Below are 19928 nucleotides of genomic sequence, written 5' to 3' on the forward strand. Positions count from 1 at the left end.
TGTTCAAATTCTGGAAAAGTATTTTGCAAACACAGAAGTCTGAAAGGCTACAGGGTAAGTCCTAGCCTAGCAGTCATAGCAATGTATTCTTTTTAGACTGTCATGTGAAGTGTACATTACTTTGAATTTGTCTTTTTTTTTCCTAGAAAAAATTACATTGGAACAAAGTTTTATATTTTTCATATAGGCTTATTTAACAGATAAATAATGCATGCAAGTGTGAATAGCAGTACCCCAATAACACACATTTCTTTTTAATTTATAAACCTCAAAGTTTACATCTTTAAATGTCTTTCTGATACATTGGACATCCCAGGTTAGAACATTTTTATTTCTAGTCCAAGTAAAGATGGTGAGGCTGTAATTTAGAATACACTGGTAAGTGAAATTACTCCACTATCAATAAAACAATAGTTACTAAAGGACAGATTTTGAAATAAAAGCAGTTACCAAGTTTGTAAACCCAAACACAATGGTTTTAAAGAAAAAGTATATGTACATATAGCATAAAAAAGTATTCACCAACTCTACTATCATTGGTACCTCCTACTGAATGCTTTGTGATATACAAATTAGTCTTATATAATAAACAATATTAAAGAAATCAATTTGGGGGGTACCTGGGTGGCTCTGTCAGTCAAACATCTTACTCTTGATTTTGGCTCAGGTCATGATTCATGGTTTGTGAGAACAAGCCCTGTGTTGGGTTCCATTCTGAGCATGGAGCCTGCTTGGGATTCTCTCTCTCTCTCTTTCTCTTTCACCCTCCCCTGCTCGCTCTCTCTCTCTCTCTCTCTCTCTTTCTCTCTCTCAAAGTAAATATATAAACTTAAAAAAAAAAAAAAACAAGGAAAGGGATACTATTTAAAAAATCAATTTTTTTTTAAACAAAGCTTAAGTTACGTTCAGGATAACAGACTTCAAACTGGGAGGCTATTCATATAGAACACTCACTTCTTATTACCTTCTTTACATTCTGAAACAAAGCAGGAAGAGTCATTTCTAGGAAATAAATGGAAAGCAAATTGTAGCAGACCAAAAGTTTGAGAACGTGATCGCTCATGTGAGCTAAAGTTAAGAACATTCTTTTTCTGCCTCCGTAAAAGACCAGAGAAGGAGACTCAGATTTGGGTTAATTATGTAGAGCCAATTTGAGCAGCTTTCATCCCTGTGAAGAACTAAGATGATGGACTCTTGAGTTGTTTTAGAAGGCCTGAAAGAATTCTTCATTTAGAGAAATGTAGGAGGGGTGGATACAACGTGTACTAATGTAAAGAGTGTATTCTGAATTTAGAGTCAGAACATGGAGGTAAATGAAAAAAGCAAAGCTCCTCGGATAGCCTGCATGACCCTGTGTGACCCAGCATCATTACCCTCTCTCCCCTCTCTCCCTGCCTCCTGCTCTCCCCAGGCACCAGGGCTGGCTGGGGACAGGGGAGCTGGCCTCTTGCTATTGTTAGACTTACCAGGTAGACTCCTGACTTGAAGCATTTGCACTTCTGCTTTTTCTAACTGGAGTACCTGTCCTCAAAAACCAGTTTGCTACCTCCCTCATTTTCTTTAATGTCACCTCTTATCGTGAGTGAGGCAAGAAAAAGATCATATTTTGTTTGTATTGGTTTTGCCTCAAACTCTAATGTGGTACTTACTATATTTGACTTCCTCAGAGGTTTTAAAGATAGGAGACAGGAAAAACGAGAAGTAGACGAGATTTTTCTTCGCCGGAAACCATCGATGAAATTTGGACTTTCACTGCTTTGATAATGAAAAAGTGCAAGTCTAGTGTTCTTTGATTTGACAAATCCATGACAGCATTCATTCTTCCTGCAGCTGAGTTGAGGAGAAGAAGCTAAAGTCGGGGGAAGGGACTTAATCTCCAACATTAATTTTCATGTTCAACTAAGTTTCCTGGTTCTGATAACTGGACAAGAATATATATCTATGGCAATACCATCGGGTTAGCATTCCCCTCACCTAATCTGAAATGCTATCTAATTTGTATCAGTGAAGCCAGTAACTCAGGATTGTGATGGTCCTAGCAAAGTGTTCAGGCCATTTGTTGATTTTAATCACCTGTTTTTGAATAAAGAAACTAGGAATCCAAGCTTAGAAAAAATGAAAGGTCGGAGCAGTTTACTTACGTTATTTAAGTAACTCATATTTTTCAGAAACGTCATATTCTTCTTTAGATATAAAGGGTAGGAGGAGACTTGCAGGAGACTTTTCTGAAATGAGATGACATAAAGGGAGAAATAAATACCTAGGACAAAAGATGAACTATAAAGCACATCATTTTGACTTTAATATTGTCCCTGTTAATGCGTGTAAGCCAATAGATTCACTATGTGTTTGGCATTACAATTTCCTTAATGATGACTACATTACGTCGATAATAAAGTGGCAATGGATTTTGGTGAAAAAAATATCAAAACGTTGTAAGCTGACTAAAGAAATTATCATCTCTTACCATTCTGAGCAATTCACAGGCTCTTGAGGTATCAGCAATTTCAATAATTACTCTGAACTATTCTGTATACATACTAATAGGCAGAGAGCAAATACATTTTTCTTATTGCACATTCACAGTAAGAAAAAGGTTCTGAACAAATGTTGACTGAGCAGTTTGTCTCTGACACTCTCAGCTCACCCACAACTTAAATCTTCCTTTTTAATGATGTACTTATTCCACGTGCGTTATCTCAAAGAGATAATGGAAATTAAAATAAAGTGTATTAAATTTTTCTACGTGGTAAAATCATACTGTGTTTCTAGTCAGAGATTTACTCCTATTGATCATGACCTATACGCTAAAGAAGGAATCTTCTCAGTAAACCAGAGTCCTATCAATAGTTCCCCTGTCATAATAATAAATACATGAAGCCATGGTCATTTTCAGAACACAAAACAATAACATCTGGACTTGATAAGAGTGATACAGTTGCAATTGGATTTTAGAGATCACCTATCCCATCACCTCATAGCACAAGCAAGGAAATTGAGATAGCAAGGTCAGAGAGCTCGTTAATGGCCTAACTCAGAATCCATGTTCCTAAGTGACTCCTTAAATATCATTATGTCCTTTGCCTGTAATGTTTCTTCTCTACTTGCTGACCCAAACCACCCTGACTCAGCCTAGTGAGTTCCTTTTCATCACCCGAAATTCAAATAAAATGTTAAGGGGAATTCTCTTTACCACGCCTGTCCCCACTCATTATATTTGTCCTCACTGAGCATCTACATATAAGCCCGTAATTCTAAGATACATTTAAGCCTAAATTGCAATTAATTAAAAAAAACTGCCTCTCATCGTGAGATCAGCTTAAATAAGAACAATATATTATTTATGGCTGAATCTCTGTGCCTGACAAGGCTGCTGTCACAGAGGGGACACACAAGAAATGCTCCTTGGCAGCTGGAAGAAAAGTGTATGTCACCAAGTGTGATGGCTCAAATACAAAGTTCCCATACTTCACTGGACAAGGAGAGCTTTTGGTTGAATGATGTTAAATATAGTATAGACACTATGAAGTTGTGCTTAGATTGAATACCATTCATGTTCTTTTACAGGCCTCTATGCTACCCACAAAATCTATTTTTCCAGGGCTTCAAAGAAACACAGCTTTCTTGGCAACTGGACAGGTATAAGTGGAATCCAAGTAGAAGGAAAACCAAATCTCATTAGCATCTAGTTTCTGAATAGGCAATGTATGGTTGAAATAATGAGAAAAATAAATACAGCAATATTGAAATCATTGGCAAAGACTGAAATATGAGAAATCAGATATTGAGATTTCTATGTAGTTAGAAATTACAAAATCAAATGACCAGCGTGGTAAAAAGTAGCATGGACAGAAAAGTACATTGAGGACCAGTGACACATTGGGAAACAAACAACAAACAAAGAAGAGTCTGAGAAATAGATCACAAGCAGAACAATTTCCATTAGACACACCTACCTAAATTGTCCACTGGTACCATCAGCCTATTGTCCTATATTACCTTGGAAACTTCAGTTACTTTTTCCAGGGATACCATCCATGAAATCCTTCCAACGTGGCTGAGCTTAACCTTGCTCACTCTTTGAGCCTCATCTAAACTTTTACTGACACCCCCTACCCCAAACAGTTACACAACCAGGTTGACTTTAAGTCAAATGAAACATGACTGAACTCCTATTATTGTTGTGAAACAATTACCCATGAGTCTCATATTTCTGCATACCTCTGATTGAAGGCATTGCAGCCTTTTGTTCTGGATTATCCTTTCAAGGTTGTTTACAGAGCAAACAACATTGGTATATAGAGATAGTTTCTTACAGAGGAAAAGAGAGTAGATTTATTTGCTGTCCAGAATAGTAAAGCAAATGTTTCCCTCTGGGATAAAGGCTGAGCAGGTTTGCCTGACGTTTTTTAGAGGATTGCATTTCCCAAAGATCAGAGTTTCTCAGTTATGCCACAGACACACTGTATGTGCACAATTCATGTAGGCTATCTCATATCCTTCTCATGGTATTTGAGGGGGTAGTAAGGACTCGAAAGTTGGAAGCACATGCTGCCTGGTGTACTGTATATAATAAAGTCCCTTGTTTCTGACCCAGAAACCTCATGTCTTCTGCTAGCATCTAGGCCGTGGAGGCAGACTAGTTTGTAAGTTTTCAAGCAGGGAAGAATCTCCCACCCTTCACAGTTCTTGATAATTATACGTTCAATATGATTCCAGTGCTATAAATACAGTGATGGGTGACCACTATGCTTGTCCTCCAATAAGGTTTGCATTTTACAGAGGGAGAAAAACAAAACCTCGTTTAAATAATAAAGACTGTGGTAACTACAGTTTCACACAAGTACTATAATGGGAAGGCAACAGGGAGCTGTGAGAGAGAATAAATGCAGACATAGAGGGTAGGATAGCGAGGAATAAAGATCTCTGAATTAGTAACTTTTAAACTAGAACATGAAATGTACGAAAGAGTCTTCCACTGGAAGTATGAGATAGGAGTGTTCTAGGTATGCATCAAAACCAAGGGTTCTAAGGTGAGAAAGAGTTTGGGTGTCAGAAGACCAAGATGGCTAGAATGAGGCAAGAGCACGGGTAAAACTGTTTGAAAATTATATAGGAGAGGCTGGAAGGATCCACAGCAGATGAGAAGTCTGGAAGAATTTGTTAATCATTGTGTTTCTCCTAGCAGGGCACCTGTCGAAGATTTGGCTCCCAATAATCACTACCTCCCAAATTAACACTTTCTTTCTCTGTCAAAAGCAGTGTTTTCTTTAAAACAGAAAGGCTCGCAGAATACGATTTTTTTTTAACTTTAGGCTCACTCATAAATAATTTATTTTTCCTGGCCTCGGTCCACTCTCCTGTGAATCACTGCTTCCCTTGACCTCTCAGTACATTCTTGTTCAGCTGGATTTTTGCCACCTTCATACAAACTTGCCTTTACTTAGCCCACCCTAAAAACATAAGGACAGTTTTAAAATTCCACTTGGCTCCAACACACCTCCTCCAGATATTGCCCCATTTTATATGACACTCTTCAAAGCAAAGCTGTCAAAATAGTTGTGTATGATGACTCCTTCTTCATGTTCTATTTGTTCTTTATAAACATTGTCAATTTGCCCTTCTCTCTGTTTTCCCAACCAGTAGTAGAAGGGGTATGTTGATTTTATTATTCTTTTTTTTATGTTTTTTTAAAAAAATTTTATTTATTTATTATTGAGAGACAGAGAGATACAGAGCATGAGCATGGGAGGGGCAGAGAGAGGTGGAGACACAGAATCCGAAGCAGGTTCAGGCTCTGAGCTGTCAGCACAGAGTCCCACGCGGGGCTCGAACTCACGAACTGTGAGATCATGACCTAGGCCAAAGTCAGTTGCCGAACGGACTAAGCCACCCAGGCACCCCGATTTTATTATTCTTTTAAAAGAAGTAGTTTTGACTTGGTTTAGATGTGTTTTATCTTTTCCTAATTCATTTCTGCCCTTATAATGATAAAGGCTAACCACAAAGTTCTAAGCAAAGTCTTGGTGCCCTGTATCTTTTATATATTTTGATTCATTCAATCCTCACAATTCTGCAAGGCAGGTGCTATAACTATCACCCATACATTATAGATGAGAAAATAGAAGAGCTTATGTTACTTTCTCAAGGTCAAAAAACTATCAAGAGGGAAAGCAGAGATTCATTATGTAGACAGTCTGGCTTCAGAGGCAATGAATGCCTCATTATTAAAACCTATCTCCTTCTTTGGCTTTATTCTACAGGTAATGTTTTTTAACTTTAAAGCTGACTATATAACTCATTAATTTTAGCCTTTCTCTTTTTGTCTAATATAAAAATTTAAGACTATATATTGCCAATTGGGTTAGACTCCATTTACATTACATAAGTTGTGATATGTAATAATTTTTTAAATCAGCCCCATTTTTTTTTTTAATTTAAAAAAAAATTTTTTTAACGCTTATTGATTTTTGAGACAGAGAGAGACAGAGCATGAACGGGGGAGGGGCAGAGAGAGAGGGAGACACAGAATCGGAAGCAGGCCCCAGGTTCTGAGCCATCAGCCCAGAGCCCGATGCAGGGCTCGAACCCATGGACTGCGAGATTGTGACCTGAGCCGAAGTCGGACGCCCAACTGACTGAGCCACCCAGGCGCCCCAAATCAGCCCCATTTTCTAATATCCATTTTGATTTTTTTATTTGCTCTTCCCATTGTTCAGAACAATGTTTTCAAATTTCTAAACTCATGGAAGTTTCTTGCTTTTCTTGTTTATTACTAGATTTCTAACTTAATCAGAACTATTGTCAGACAATGTGGTCTATATGACACACCTTGTAAAATTGGTGGAGGCATGTTTTTTTTTGTTTGTTTTTTTAAAAAATTTCTTTTAACGTTTATTTACCATTGAGAGACAGAGAGGCAGGCACAGAGTGTGAGCAGGCGAGGGGACAGAGAGAGGGGGAGACACAGAATCTGAAGCAGGCTCCAGGCTCTGAGCTGTCAGCACAGAGCCCGACGTGGGGCTCGAACTCACAAACTGTGAGATCATGACCTGAGCCGAAGTCGGTCACCTAACCAACTGAGCCACCCAGGTGCCCCGACTGAGGCATGTCTTAAAGCAAAGAATGAAGTCAATTTTCAGAAATGTCCATGTATGTTTGAAGCAGATTGTTGAATCTCTACTGTTGGGTATAATGTCTTTCATATGCTCATTAGATCTAGTTCCTTGACTGTGTTAATTCTCCAATATTCTTACTGATTTTTGGCCTGTTTATCAATTATTGAGATAAGGAAAATAGCCAAATGTAGGTGTATATTTTCTATTTCTTTTTGTGGTTTTTCAAATATTTATATTATTTACTTTAGAAATTCTTTTGTAAAGGTATACAAGTATATAATTTTTATATAATTTGGATGAATTGAATTTTTTAACATCATGCAGTGACACTTTATCTTCAATAATGCCTTTTATATTAGAAAGTACTTTGATATTGATATAATAACACAGATTTCCCTTGGTTATTATTTTTCCTATTTTAAAATTTTTACCCTTATCATTTGTATATTTTTATTATTTTAAAATTACCTTTTATAAAAAGCATATAGCCTGATTTGGCTATAAAGTGGAAACATTTTTGCGGGTTTTTTTTTAATATTTAATCCAATTACATTTATTGTCTTAACTGGTAGCTTATTTTTGCTATTATTTTATGCTGTTATTTATCTGTTTTTGTGTTTTCTTTTTTCTCTCATTTCTTGACTTCATTGGATTAAACATTTTATTTTTCTCATTATTCTTCTGCTATTATATTTAGAAAGCTATAAACTCCATTTTTTAATTTTGTTATCCTAGAAATAATAAATATGTATAATTAATATATCAAATGTTCAAATCCATCAATAGATCAACCTCCCAAATAATATAAGGACTTTAAAAAGCCTTAACGCCAATAGCCTCTTCATGATTAACATGGTACTATTTGGGAGGATTCTTTTACTTCTTTCTTGATTTTTTAAAAATTCCATAGGACATTCTTATTATCATGTCTTCATATACATCCACAGCTGAACTTTTTATTCCTCTTTGCAAGTCAAAATTACCAGTTGTGATCACTTTCATGCTGCCTAAATGAATTCTATAAGAATTCTCTTTTATAAGAGGGTTCTATTGTTAAAATCTCTCATGTGTCTCTCATGGAATGTTCTTTTTGAGTCTTTTCACTGGGTTTCACTGGTTTCTGTTCAAATTTTATGAATCATAGAGGTTATTCCAGACCCCCACACTTACTCTCTATCCTGCTGATTTTCTTCACACCAATTCTCCTCATCTCAGTTGTTTGGGTGTTTTCTCTTCCTTCCCTCCTAGAATCTCAACTCCAAAAGGAATACTATGTTTTATTCACTAATGATTTTTCAGGCACTAATACAGCCTCTTGACTGTGATAAGCCTTTCATAAGTATCTAGTTTAAAATAAAATCTTGAATTGGGAATCTTTAGGACTTAATGATACTATTTGCCATAAATACAGGAATCTCTTTTGTCTGGTTCCTTTGTATTCTCATTACCTAGGCTGTGTTTATATATGACATATCTTTAATAAGTAATTATGGATTAATAAAAACAAATCAGTGAACAAACCTTACATACTTTATTTTCCATAAACAATGTTGATGGAATCACAAGAATATTGGATAATGGAGATAATGGGCAATTGTGAGGCATTAAGCCCCAAACTCTATCTTCTTCCATTTAGATTCTCTGACATGGATAGTTTATCCAAGAATTCTTGGACTCTGCCCAAGATGTGGCAGCATTAGTGAAAGTTTCCTCATATTCAACTAGCTTTTTAGAAACAAAGTGTTCTCTCTTACATTTATATCCTATCAGTTCATACCACAGGGATACAAACCTATTAAGTAACCTAGAAACGAATAAACAAATTAACTGGTAAAAAATGAGGATGTGCAGATAAATTTTGGAAGTTAATTTTGCATTAATTTGGGTGGCAAATCTTCTAAATCTAATGAAATGAAGAATAACTAGTATACAATATGTGAAACAAGAGGAAAAAATGTTTTAAAAGTAGCTTAAAAATAGGCTCACCAATAATAGCAATGGTCTTGAGATTTTGGATTTCCAAGACAAGTAAGATTTTACACATACCACCATTTATCAGTAGAACATACAGAGTTGTCTTAAAAATGTTTTGCCACATTGGGGCGCCTGGGTGGCTCAGTCGGTTAAGCGTCCGACTTCGGCTCAGGTCACGATCTCGCGGTATGTGAGTTCGAGCCCCGCGTCGGGCTCTGTGCTGACTGCTCAGAGCCTGGAACCTGTTTCAGATTCTGTGTCTCCCTCTCTCTCTGACCCTCCCCCGTTCGTGCTCTGTCTCTCTCTGTCTCAAAAATAAATAAACGTTAAAAAATTTAAAAAAAAAAAAATGTTTTGCCACATGGATATAAAAGCATATCAAATTAACACAATATTTTCACACAAGGATAAATTAATGTTAAAATCTAGAAAGGGAAATAATCCCAAAATAAAATATTTATTTAAATTAAATAAATCTAGCTTATGAAAATCTCACTAACTTATCTTCCTTATTCCCATTTTGTCTTTGTCCAGAGAAAATTTTATCACAGAATCTAGCAAGCCACAGACAAATACTGGGAAACAAAAATTAGAAATATGTATTTTAACATCTATTCTCTGGCCTAGCAATACCCAAAATGCTACATCAAACACTCCTTTCACCCTTGCTATGAATAGTCCAATGAGACCTAATAAGAATTGATAATTAGAAACTTGAAGAGTTGGATGTTTTGATGTTGTTTTTATTGTGTTCTGATCTTTAAAATCATGCACTTTTGGGGCATCCGGGTGGTTCAGTCGGTTAAGCATCTGACTTCGGCTCAGGTCACCATCTCACAGTTCGTGGGTTTGAGCCCTGCATCGGGCTCTGTGCTGACAGTTCAGAGCCTGGAGCATGCTTTGGATTCTCTGTTTCCCTCTCTCTCTGCCCCTCCCCTATTCATTCGTTCTTTCTCTGTCTCTCCCTCTCTCTCTCTCTCTAAAAAAAAAAACAAAAAAAAAACAACAAAAAAAACCCAAAAACATTAAAAATTAAAAAAATAAAAATATATAAAATCATGTATTTCCTTATTTTTCCAAGGAAAAATTCAGATATTAAGGAACCATGAATAATTTTTTTCCTGAGTAAAATTTTTAAGTGAAGAAAAAACATGGTAAATATGGGAAGAGCTAATGGAGGAACGTAAGATAGGCATTTGGCTCCAAATGAGCAATTAATAGATGTCTATGATGGAAGCTAGCTAATTCTGTTGTACCAAACTGAAAGCGTTGATGATCCATGCTGCATTAATCAAGGCAGTTTTGTATTAAATGTAGTATACAAAGGTTATGATTAGAACTTGTATTTTCCTCTGTATAACAGAATGGGTCAAAAGAGAATAACAAAACTTCAAGAATTTTTAGTTTTATTTGTATAAATCAGAAACAAATTGTATGTGCTTTTAATAAAAAGATATAGCAAGTGTGAAAAATAGGTGTTCATTGAAAAAGTATTTTTAAGCACTTCTTCTATGACATATACTGTTAAGAATAATGGAGATAGAGCAATAGGTGAGATTAAAATCCCACCTTCATAAAACCTAAAAATCATCTGGATCACCTAGTTCCAGAAAATTTTGCAACAGATTCTAAAATTACAGCCATATATAGTGAAGTCCATGTGTTTATAAAAAACAATTGATAAAACATCTCCTACATTTTTCTAGTATATGTAGTGTGCCATTCATTACATATGTGAAATGTCAGAAGTTTGCTAAAATTCTTTCATAAGTATATTTTAGGGTGTGTTCATGTATCATTAGAAGCGATAGTATAAGAACAAATGAAAAGACAAGTCAATGACAGAACTTACTGTAACAGAAGACCATATTCTAGTATTAAGTCATTAAAAAATTTTAAATATAGTTAACATTCTGATACCAGTTTTCTTAAGTGTAATAAATATTTAAAATGTAGATTGAATTATCAGACACTAGCAGAAACATGTTTTATAATTAAAAACAAAGTTTTGATGACTATCGAATGACTTACAAATAAGTATAAAGTCTCTTCTGAAACATATATAATGGAGACATAATTAACTAAACTCTATTAGATTACTCTGACACACTTTGAAAGATAGTAAAAACATGTTCTTTGAGACTGCGCTAATCACCCATTTGCCTCAATTATCCACTCCATTGCACAGAACAAAATTATAGGACTTTTGAAGTAAGCTTCAGTACATAAATTCTGATACGGATTTAGAAATAATAACCCCAAAAAACACCCCAATTTATTTCTTTAATATGATAGTTCCATACTCCATTTAGATCTTCAGGAGTTCTATGGCTATAGCTAAATGGAGTGTTTAAGGTTTTAGAATATGCATTATTTAAAAACATAGTTATCTGACTTCTTAGTTAACTCTTTCCTAACATCCCAAGGACAAGTTAACTGGATTGTTTACTAAAAGTAAATGGGTTTCCAGAAGAGTCAGAATAACAGTCTTTACCTTTTAATATGTTTGGATACCAAGATTGTGCCTACTCAACTCCAGAAAAAGTAACTCTCCTATCCATTTTATAATTAGGTCTGAATTCTTTTTAACTGACTCTTACTTTAAAGCCTCTGGGGATTGGATTACATGCATTGAATATGAAGTCTACACTGTTTGATATTATTTCACTTAGTTATAATGACATTGAAATAATGTAGCATGAGTATTATAAATGTATACAGAATAATGCAGTATTGAAATAACAATACAAAATCCATGAATCTGGTTAGTTGTGTTCATATCTTTCCTTCTGTGTCTATTCCTCCTACTGTGATCCTCGAGTCCCCAGGGATTTGTAAACATTTTCCTGTGAGTCCAGATTTTGCTATAATACACATACTTATAATTTGTGTTTTATTTTCTATGAAAACTTGAGGCAAATGGATGATTAGTGCAGTCTCAATAGAAAATGAAAATTTCTATTTTCAAAACATACCATTTTTTTATTGACATCTGTATGGTTCTTATATCTGAGTCCTATACACAATTTCCTGACTTACCGGTTTACCTGCTTATGGTATATTGTTCTGCAAATGTGCACCTGTTCCAAACATAACAACATCCAAAGGAAATAATAGAAGTTGTTAAATCTACGACTGACCAGTAATTTCATTTAAATGATAATCAGCATTATCTAGAGGCTCTTTCAGGGCCAAGAACTATCATAGAATATCAGAGACCCTGGTCAGGCTCCAGATACCATGGCAGGAGAGCTATACAAAATGTAGTTAGGCACAGGTCAGATTTTGAGAAGAGCCAATGCATGTGATTTAAAGATTTAGCTTTTCTTCTGTCTTTCTTGCATGGAAAAAGTATAAAAGAGACGTTATAATATGTTCTTCAAAATTACTGATGATGAAAAACTTACCAAAATATTTATATAAACATACGTACATCCCTACTAAATAATGGCTATCATATAAGCATAAAACTTTTTCAAAACTAAAGAAATGCAAAAATGTACACAGCTATGTTGTTAATGTGGAAATAAAAGAATAACAACACTGAACTTGGGGGATGTGAATTATTTATAATGTGTGATTTTGCTACATGGATAATTTCTCAATCTTCACCGATTGTGTACAAATAGCTCTAAAATTTGATAGAATTTGGAATGGAAGTTTGGAAATTCTGAATAACCTCATAGCAATTAAGGACCAAGCAGAGGCCAGATCACACATTCATCTGAGATTCTTTTTTAAGGCTCTTAAATAAAGATGTGGTAGCGGGATTAAGCAACAGGCAATACTGAGCCCCCTACTGACTAACAACAGCAGTAAGACAATATTGCTTGTAGGTGCAGGTACAGGAAGTGGCATTACTAGGATTTTTTTTAGCGCTGGAACCTTAAAGGAAGGGCTGCCTGTCAGAAGCTGTAGACAGAACAGAATTTCTGTAAAGACTGTGAGGCCGTGGAGAAGGAACAAAAGGATCAATTATCCCAAGTCCTCCTTCCTCCTACACTCTGATCTCTTGTGGATAACTTCAATTGGTCAAACCCCACTGGGAACCAGTGTGCCAGGGAGGCTGGGGGTGGCACTCCATAAAGAAAAATCTGACAGGCACACAGTAGGGTAATGAGGTGGAGCATAGGTGGGGGGGGGGGGTTAGGGGGTGAGAATAGCCAATAGAATGCCCTCTGCAAGATCTGATTGACCAAAATAAATAAAAGAGACGTATACAATGAAAAACTCAACAGATGGACATGTCATAATTGTCTCAATGGTAAAGTGGTCCTATTGCTTTGATACCCTAAAGTATCTCTCATTAGAACTGCAGCAGTGCACCCTAACCCAGATGAGTTAGACAAGCAGTTATTTTGAAAAAGGTGCTGTGGAAGCTTCATCTGTTCCCTTCGCCGATCACATTCTCCTCTCTCCTTGAAAAGAGCCATTTTCCTAATTTCCTGGTAAGTATGCTCTTGCTCTCTTTTCACATTTACATATATATATGTATATATATTATATATATATATATATATACACACATATATATGTAATATATATGTATATGTATGTAATATATATGTGTATATATATGTAATATATATCTGTGTGTGTATATATAGAGGGGGGGCTACCACTGACTCCTTTTTAGATTTATAGGAATGGAAAATTTTGTATATTTTATTTAGTTTTGTTTTTCCATAACACCTTTATTGAGATATAACTTTCACTTCATAAAATTCACTCTTTTAAAGTGTTTTTAGAGGTGCCTGGGTGGCTTAGTCAGTTAAGCATCTGACTCTTGTTTTCGGTTCATGTCATAATCTCACAGTTCATGATTTCGAGCCCAGTGGAGCCTGCTTGGGATTCTCTCTCTCTCTCTCTCTCTCAAATAAATAAACTTAAAAAAAAAAAATAAAGTGTTTTTAGTATATGTACTGAGTTGTGCAACCATCACCAATTTTAGAATTAGAATATTTTCAACATGTTAAAAAGAAAGCCCATGCCCATCAGCAATCATTTTCAATTTTTGCCTTCCCCTGGGCCCTGGCAACCACCACTGTACTGTCTCTATGGGCTTGCCTATTTTGAACAGTTCACATCAACAGGATCACACTACATGTGTCATTTGGGGTCTGACCTCTTTCACTTAGCATAATGTTTACAAGATTCATCCATGTTGTATTATGTATTAGCATTTTAATTATTCTTATGGCCAATTATATTCCATTCTATGGAAACATCATATTTTTTAACCCATTTATTAGTTGATGGACATTTGAATTGTTTCCACATTTTGGTTGCTGTGAATGATGCTGCTATAAAATTCATGTATAATTTTTATGAGGACATCAGAATTCCTAGCGGGTAAGAATGCTGACTTGTGGTTTTCATTTGCATTTACCTAATGGCTTATGATATGACTATCTTTTCATATGCATATTGGTTATTTGTATAATATTTGGGAAAATTTCTATTCAAATCATTTGCTCACTTAAAACAATAACAGCCATATTTAATTCACTAATCATACATGTCTTGGTCAGCTACAGCTGCCATAACAAAATACCAGACTGGGTGACTTAAACAACAGAAATTTATTTCTCAGAGTTCTGAAGGCTCGAAGTCCAAGATCAAACTGCTGGTAAGGTAGGTTTCATTTTGAGCCTCTTTTCTTATAGAAAACCACCAGCTAGCTGTGTACTCACATGACCTTTTCTTTGTGCATGAGAGATGGGAAAGAGAGAGAGTGATCACCCTAGTGTTTCTTATGAGGACACCAAGCCTATCAAATCAGGACCCTACCTACCCTTATGACCTCATTGAACCTTAACTATTTCCTCAGAGGCCCCATCTCCCAATACAGTCAAAATGAAGGTTAGAGCTTCAACATAACAGATTTTGGGAGACACATTTACCCTGTAACAATACTATTTACTCATTTAAAGAGTACAGTTCAAGTATTTTTAGTATATTTACAGAGTTATGCAACCATTACCACAATTTTATTTTCACTAGCCCCTCTCCCCCCATGAAAAAACTCATAGCCACCTACAGCCATTCACCATTTCCCCCTAACACTCCTCCCTAACCGTTGGCAACTATTAACTATTTTCTGTGCCTATGGACCTACCTATTCTAAACATTTAATATAAAGAATGCCATACAAGGTGTGGTCTTTTGTTGTTCTCATTATTCACGTAGCATGATGCTTTCAAGGTTCAATCATACTGTAGCACATATCAGGATTTCATTTTTTTTCTATGAACAAATAATATTCCATTGTACAGACATACCACATTTTTGCTTCTCCATTCTTCAGTTGATGGACATTTGGGTTGTTTCCACTTTTTGGCTGTTGTGAATAATGCTTCTGTGAACATTCATGCACAGGTTTTTATGTGAACATATATTCACATTTCTCCTGGCCACACACCTGTGATTCAAGTGAAACTGCTGGATCGTATGGTAACTGTGGCTTTAGTGTTCTGAGAAACCATCACTGAAGCCCCATGGGCCTGAGGTTTATTTAATGGACTTTTAAAAATTGCTAATTCAGACTCTTTGCTCAGTATAGTTCTATTCAAATTTTCTCTTACTTCTAAAGTCAGTTTCAATAATTTCTGCTTCCCAGGAATTATTACATTTCAAGTAGAATATCTAATTTGTGTCATAAAATTGTGTACAGTGTTCCATTTTTATTTCTGTAAAATTAATATTAATTGTGCCTTGCTCATATCTGATTTTAATTATTTGGGCATTCTTTCTTTCTCTTGGGTCAGTCTAGCTGAAGTTTGTTACATTTTTTTTTTATCTTTTCAAAAAACCAATTTTTGGTTTTGTTGATTCTGTTTTTCTACTCTAAATTTCATAAACTTCCACTTTAGTCTTCATTATATTCTTCCTTTGTTTGCTCAAATTTAGTTTACCCTTCTTTTTCCATTGCTTTAAGGTAAAAAGATAATAGACTACTGATTTGAGATCTTTCTTCTCTTTTAAAACTATAAATGTTAAGGCTGCAAATTTCCCTGTAATTGCATGATTCCACAAGTTTTTACATGTTGTATATTCATGTTCACTCATCTCAAAGTATTTTTTAATTTCCCTTGTGATTTCATCTTTAACCTATTAGCCATGTTAAGTAAGTGATGCTTAATTTCCACAGCTTTCTGAACTTGCCATTTCCTTCTGTTATTATATTTAATTTCACTCCACTGTAGTCAGAGGAAAGTAATTTATAAGATCCCAATCTTTGTAACTTTATTTAGACTTGGTTTATGGCTTATCATATGTTCTATCTTGGAGAATGTTCCATGACATGTACAGATCTTGTTAGGTGGAGTATTGCACAGATGTTTATTGTGTCTAGTTGGTTTATAGTGCTGTTTAAGTCTTCTATTTTCTTATTGGCCTTCTGCCTACTTGTTCTAACCATTAGTGAAAGCAAGGCATTGAAATCTCAAACTATTATAGTTGAATTGTCTGTACCTCCCTTCAGTTCTGTCAGTTTTTTCTTTATATATGCTAGTGCTCCACTGCTAGGTAGGTGTATATTTACAATTGTGATCTTTCTGATAGATTAAACCTTTAATCAATGTCTCTCTTTATCTCTAGTCCTTTAGTTTGTTTTAAAATTAACTTTGGTCTGGTATTAATATAGCCATTTCAGCTTTCTCAACACTTGATCTGTTTGCATCTTTGAGCCTAAAGTGTGTCTTCTGTACATCGCATATATTTGGTCTTGGTTTGGTTTTGTTTCCATTCAGTCTGACAATCTCTGCTTTTTAATGACACTGTTTAATTCATTTACATCTAATGTTGTTATTTATATAGTTAGATTTAAGTTGCCATTTTACGTTTAGTTTTCTGTATGTCTCATGATACTAATTTCTCTACCCTTCCTTTTGAATCAAGTAAATATTTTCTGGTGTAGTATTTTAGTTCCTTTAATGATTTTTTTTAATAATACATAGATGTATGTATTCATTAGAGGCTATTCTAGGGCATACTATATATATCTCCTCAGAATCTACTTCAGTGTATACTGATTTAACTTCAGCGAGACTCAATCCTATCTCATGCTATTCCCTTTTCCCCTTTGTGTTATTATGCAACAAATATTTCATTTATATATGTTACAAAACCAATAAGACATTGTTATAATTATTGCATTATATTTTATGTCTTTTAAAGAAGCTGAGAGCGGGGTGGTGCCTGGGTGACTCAGTTGGTTGAACGTTCGACTCTTGATTTCAGCTCAGGTCATGATCTCGCCATCATGAAATCCATCTCTGCATCTGGCTCTGTGCTGAGTATGAAGCCAGCTTGAGATTCTTTCTCTCCCTCTCTCTCTCTCTGCCCCTCCCCTGCTTGTGCACACTCTCTTACTCTCTCTCTCAAAATAAATAAATAAATATTAAAAAAAACTAGAGAAGCTGAGACAAAGATAAAGAAGTATATATTCATAGAGTTTGTTATAATGGCCTTATTATTTACCATTTCTGGGTTTATTCCTATAGATTCAATTTACTATCTGGTACCATTCTGTACTCTAATACGGCTTTTCTCCCACCCACACGCTCTGTACTGTTATTGTCAAATCTATTCCATTTCTAAAAGGTGTTAGGCTCTACCATGCACTTAATTACATATATGTTGCTCTATCTAATTGTTTTTTTAAGTCAGGTAAGACAAGATAGGAAAAGAAATACACATTTTTACTGGCTGTTTTTGTTTTAATTAACTTTACCAGGGCTTTTAATTTTTGTCATGGGTTTGAATTACTATCTGGGGTAATTTCCTTTCACCTAAAAAAAAAAAATTCTTTTAGTACTTCTTATAAGTATGTTTGGCTAGATATGAAACCTCTTTTTTTGGATCTGAGGACATCTTTATTTCAAATTAAATTTTGAAAGACAATCTTGCTGGATATGAATCCTAATTGACTTTTTTGGTGTTTGTTTTCAACACTTTGAATATGACATCACCCTGCATTCTGGCCTTCACTATTTCTGACAATTAATCTCATTGGAGTTCCCTTGTACAGGATTAGTAAAGGAACTGCTGCTTTCAAGATATTCTTGAAAAATTTCACCTTTCATCAGTTTTACTCTGTATCTGAGTATAGATTTATTTTCTGTTATCCTACTTGGAGTTGGTTGTGCTTCTTAGATGTGTAGATTAAGGTTTTTCCACAAATTGGGGAAATACTCAGTCATTATGTTTTCAATTTTTTTAAATCCTTTTCTCTCTCTCTCATCTCACTCCCTAAAGGGTGTAGCCTTGGGCACATGACAATCATTCAAGGATGACAGTGGTTTTAGCAGGGCTATCTTGGTCTGCCTCTTTATGGGATCTGTTAAGCTGTAGGCCTTTCTTGGTACCAAATAGTTAGGTTCCATTAATTGCTTGCTCATTGCACTATTGTTTTGACAATGTCCTAGGGGCATAAATTGCAGCACATTGTGATCCAATTAAATTAAGGCACCTTTTCAGGGGTAGTTTTGAGGCAAATCTTCAAAATTTGTTGTGACTACAGGAGGGCTCTTCTTAGCTGTATCTCTCCCTGATTCTTTCTTGTATATTAACTGGCCTACAGTTTAGTTTGTTACTCTCATGGAGCTACCAGGTTCCTATAATTGCTTAAAAAATAAAGTCAGTGAACTTGCGGAGAGCTTCAGAGCTCTCTGTTCTTATAGCCAGGCTCTCCCCCTGGGCTAAATTTCTGCATCACTGCTCCGAAGCTGGAGATGCAAACAGCTGCCTGCTTCTCCTTGAATGACACCCTGCTTTAAGAGCCGGGGGCTGGGTGCAGGCAGAGGAGGTAGCCTCTAGTCTCTTCTGGTGTGGAACCTCTGTCATACAAGCAAGCTAGGGCAAGGGTGAATGGGATCTCAGTATTTTCAACCTTCCATGACTGGGGTAGAACTTCCAAACTACAAGTGTGGGCTAGGTGAATGCCCTGAACTCTCAGGGCTGGAGGAGGATGAAAAAAAGCTGACAGCTGGGAGAGATACCACACTCACTGAAGGAGAGCTGGGGAAGCGAAGCTCTATATTCTTTGCCACAGCCATCCAGAGTGCTGACTGGGGAGGGGGCACGTAGGGTGGGAGTGGGTGTGACAAGTGCCGCGCACTTGCCATTCGTCCCGAAATTTAGTAGATGTTCTCGAATAAATAAATGTTTCCACTTGTGCTGCATGCCCGTAGGACGATTTCCAGAGACTTTAGATAATTGTTTCATTTTCATGAGTCATGGCTGCCTGGGGAAAGAGTCCACGGACTCCTCACAATGCCTTTTGGGAAACTGTTCATCTGTAAGCTTTCTTTCATGACTCTCTTCCTCTCCTCAACATTGACTGTATTCACCTACACTGACAAATGTAGCATGTTGTGTTCATTGTGACTTTTTTGCATTTTTCCATTTTATGATTACACCATGATTATTTTTTCCCTGATCTAATACTGATGGGGCTTTACAATATAATAAACGTTCCTATGCATATTACTGCCAATGTCTCTTCAGGCACAACTGATGAGGTTTTCGGGTGATGGTGTGGAGGTCTGGAGCCGACGACCAAGAAAGAATTCTTGAAGACATCTTTGACGCAAAAAGGTGATCTCAGGGACAGGGCCGTGGGCAGAAAGAGCTGCACTGGGGTTGTGAAGAGTGGCTAGTTCTATAGTAAGAAGTTGGGGAGGAAAAGTCTAAAGGGAGGCCTCCAGAGGGACTTTCATCTGCTAAAGAGGACTCCTAAGCTGTCCGAGGCCTTGCTATTGTCAAGCTAAGGTTGTTTTCCCTCTAGTAAGACATTAACATTAGGACACTAGGGGGTTCCTGGAAAACTCTGTA

The 19928-nt window shown here is 35.9% G+C and overlaps 1 long non-coding RNA gene across 1 annotated transcript in view; it reads left to right on the forward strand.

The window, feature by feature from the left end:
• LOC109247185 (uncharacterized) overlaps positions 1–19690 on the forward strand; it is a 37867-nt gene extending 18177 nt beyond the window's left edge. The window contains exon 3 of the long non-coding RNA XR_002071625.2: positions 19602–19690. This is a non-coding gene — a long non-coding RNA (uncharacterized LOC109247185). The remainder of the gene's footprint in view (positions 1–19601) is intronic.
• The last annotated feature ends 238 nt before the right edge of the window (positions 19691–19928 follow it).

This window comes from Panthera pardus, unplaced genomic scaffold (assembly GCF_024362965.1).
Source record: "Panthera pardus isolate Hobbes unplaced genomic scaffold, ASM2436296v1 HiC_scaffold_1, whole genome shotgun sequence".
Lineage (NCBI taxonomy): Eukaryota > Metazoa > Chordata > Mammalia > Carnivora > Felidae > Panthera > Panthera pardus.